Source organism: Odontomachus brunneus, unplaced genomic scaffold, assembly GCF_010583005.1.
Source record: "Odontomachus brunneus isolate Ranch 3 - 2012 unplaced genomic scaffold, Obru_v1 Obru_scaffold_330, whole genome shotgun sequence".
NCBI lineage: Eukaryota > Metazoa > Arthropoda > Insecta > Hymenoptera > Formicidae > Odontomachus > Odontomachus brunneus.
The window spans coordinates 136,903-140,821 of NW_022639780.1; positions in this window are offsets into that span (position 1 = coordinate 136,903).

Here is a 3,919-nt window from a genome sequence, read left to right on the forward strand (position 1 = left end):
CCACCATATCTCTTTTCCGTAACTGTTTCGTTCCACTATTTCTTTCTCCATTTGAATGCACCCTAAGTAGGCAATACAAAGCACTTTTTATCAAGTAAGGAATTGGCGTAGTGTCTAAGGCGACGGACGATTATTCAAAATATATATTCGGTTCAAGTTCAAATCTCATCAGAGAAAATCTTAAAAATTATAAAAAAATAATAAAATTATAGAAAAACTTTTTTTTTCATTGTATATTACGAGTATTTATGAGTATTTATGAGAAAGCGCTCATTCTATGAGTAATTATGAAAAATTATAAAAAAATGTTCTACTAAAAATTTAATTGAAGAATCTACGAAACGACTAGAGACCCTCTAATAACAATCTGGCCAACAGAAATCTGATTTTAGAGTGTTTTGATTGGTCCGTCATTTTTTCTCTAATCTAAAAGGGGGTAACTTCAGTGCGACCCTTATAGAAATATCATACTAAGAATCATTGATAATTACTTATTTTCAGTATTAAAAATACTGAATAATAAGTAATTATCAATGATTCTTAGTATGATATTTCTATAAGGGGAGCGCATTATTATGAATGACTAATGTCACAAACATTGACAAAACATCGATTCGAATAATATTTCAATATTACTCGTGCAGATTTCATTTTGTTCAAACTACAATCAACTTCTCGATGAAAAATTTTTCATGCATAATTTTGCAAAAATGCTTATACAAAATTATATATGAAATTTGTCCATATATAATTATACATAATTATATCTAAATAGATAAAATTATACATAATTATGCATAATTTTCGATAATACAAATGTCTTTTGATGCTATAAACAGTAACTTTTTTCATTTCTTCTATATTAAAACTTAAAGAAGGACTTACTGAGAATTTCTCAATACGCATAGAGAAAAAAATCACTTCATATATCCCTTTCGTGGTTTCGAACTTGAACTACCTCACTTATTCCGCTTGGTAGTCTTAAGGATGTATCTGAGCTATATAAAAATAATACCAATTCGATAAAACTTTGAGTAATTTTTCCTTAATTATTTATAATATATTGAAAAAAATTTCAAGTCAATTCACTAAATCGTTGAAGAGTAATTATTATGTTAATTTTACACGTGTTCTTATGGCAAAAGCAACTTTTCTGAATATAATGAGTAAAAAGTATAGAAAAAATAGTACTAAAAATTTAAGTATTTTTATACATATAGATCCTGAATTATCGGAACTATTTGCAGAATTTGATTAGTTTTCACAACACGGTTTCAGAGAAATTAATTTTTATTTGTGACAATTTTGCGATTGTCATAAGGAGTTAGTAACTGGACTGTGGAAATGCGGCAACGTTGCAATCAGCTGGTATGTCAAACGAATAACCTATAAATCACTATAATAAAGTCACATCGTAAATTCTTGTTTTGTCTACATTGTTTCATATAGAGGACAAGAATACAAATTAAATAATTTCGATGAACAATAGGATAAGTGTGAAATTTGAGGCTTTTATTGTTTAATCTAACCTGCCTGCATAGTGCATTACTGCCAACATACAAGCCACAAACTACATGGTACGCTGTTGCTAGGTTTAACTTTTTTCATTAAATATTTATAATAACAACAAATAATATTGATAGTTATTGTTAATATTGATTGTTAAAATCATGCATACCTGTTTTAACTTATCCCAATTATTTTTTCTCTGTTGCACTGGTGGATATTAATGTTAAATAAATTTAACGAAATTTAAGGTTCTAAAGTTGAATTCAGGGCATTTTCCCTGCCAAAAGTTTTATTATAGAAAGTTGAAAAAAAAGCAAATAAAAGTAATAAACTGTTGAGAAAGTAAAAAATAACTTTTTAAATAAGAAATATATTATGTTAGCCACTATTTATATCACTTATCACTAGGTTTATAACACGTTTGAAGCAGATATTCAAATTTTTCGTTTTTCAAGCACTTTTGTCACCGATTGTATTTCAGATACATCCTTAAGCTAGTGGTACATAGAAAAACTTAAACAGTAAAACGTAAGCAGTAAGCAAATTGACCAATCACAGTCATTGTTTCTTCTTACGGTCCAAGAATCAACGACTGTGATTGGTCAATTTGCTTACTGCTTACGTCATACTGCTTAATTTTTTCTGTGTGCCACGGCCCTTAGTCCTAGTCTTGATAGCTACTGGATCACTTTGACAGTAAGAGAGTTAATAATGATTCTAATGTCTCATAAGATATATTGCTGATTTGTACTTATACAAGTATTATTATTATTATATTTCATACAACCGCTCATGTGAGGATAGTACGGATTAAATTGAATAGAAAAGTCATGTACCATTTTGGAAAATTCGCAATAGTTGACGAGGAATGAATTACTCTCTGTGAGTTAATGAGTGCACGTGAATCGGTAGGCCAAACTCCATGTAAAGAAAAATGGTTTACTTCTGAAGATGTCCACTGTCACGCGGCAACGCGCCGCTGTTCGTATCTACATCGCCCTATATTTTGATTATATGTACATATGTATGATTTTAAATATTTACATATACCCAGATAGCCAAATCTGCTCGAGCAAATTTTGCCCAACACTTGACTACAAATTTTGCTCCCAAAATATCATCTAATTGGATACAACATTTGCTAAATCAACAGTTGTTGGCAAATTGGCGCCAAATACTGAGCAAAATTTGTGTGGCGCAATTTGACGTCAAATTGATGTCAAATATCGAACAAAGCTTGGTGAAATCTAACGCCCCTGACAGCACAAAGACGTTTTAAAAACGTATTGAAAACATATGTACTGGACGTTGTGTGCATATTTAAAACGTCCATTTCAGATCCACAAACGTTTTTAGAACATTTTAAAAACATCCGTTGTTACTTTTATGGGTGTTCAAAAGACATCCGAATTAAGGACCCACCGGACTAAAACTGGACGTTCTTAGAACGAAAATAGAATGTTTGTAATTTTGAATATTGAATGTTCCTAACCACCAAAAGAATATTTAAAAGACATTTGAAAAAACATTTTTAAAAACGTTAAAAATAATGAAATACCCAGCACAAAATATTTATAAAATATTTACAAAATATTTAGAAGATTTATTTGAATATTTTATAAATATTTACCAAAATATTTCATAAATATTTTTATGACTTTAGCTTCAATAGATCATAAATATTTATTATAAATATTATAAAAATATTTATTAAAATATATACTTTTTTCTCTTTTCTGAACTTTTCTTAAATTTTTAAAATATATATGTTCTTAGTTTTCACTTTATATTGTTTTACACGTTACTTTATTCAATTTAAATTGTACTTCGAAAATTTGCTTACCATTGCCGAGATTCGAACCTGAGATCTCTGGTTCTTGAGTCATTCACCTTATCTACTGCGCCATTATCACTTTGACTGAGAGAGGCTTTGTGTTGTATACATGTGGTATATTCATGTACGAAAACAAATGATTTATTTAAAAGAAGAGAATACAAATGTTTAAAATGCAAAATGTATGTTTGAAAAGTATGTAAAAAGTATATTTAAAAAATATTTACTTGTTTCAAAAGTAAATAAAATACAAATAAATCATTTTGTAAATTTAAATAAATTGTTTTCTGATAATAAAAGAAACTTTAATTTGAAACACAAAAAAGATATTTTTAATATTAGAAAATTATTTATTTAGATTTATAAAATGATTTACTTGTACTTTATTTACTTTTAAAACAAGCAAATATTTATTTAAACATTGTTTTTACATAAAAAAATTAATTTTTTTCTTGTAAGGAAGTCATTTTTTTCCTAGAAATTTATAATTTTACAGCTCATTTCACAAATTTAAAAAAATATTATTTTATATTTATTACATATTTTCTAAAATCGAACAAATATATTTTTTAAGTT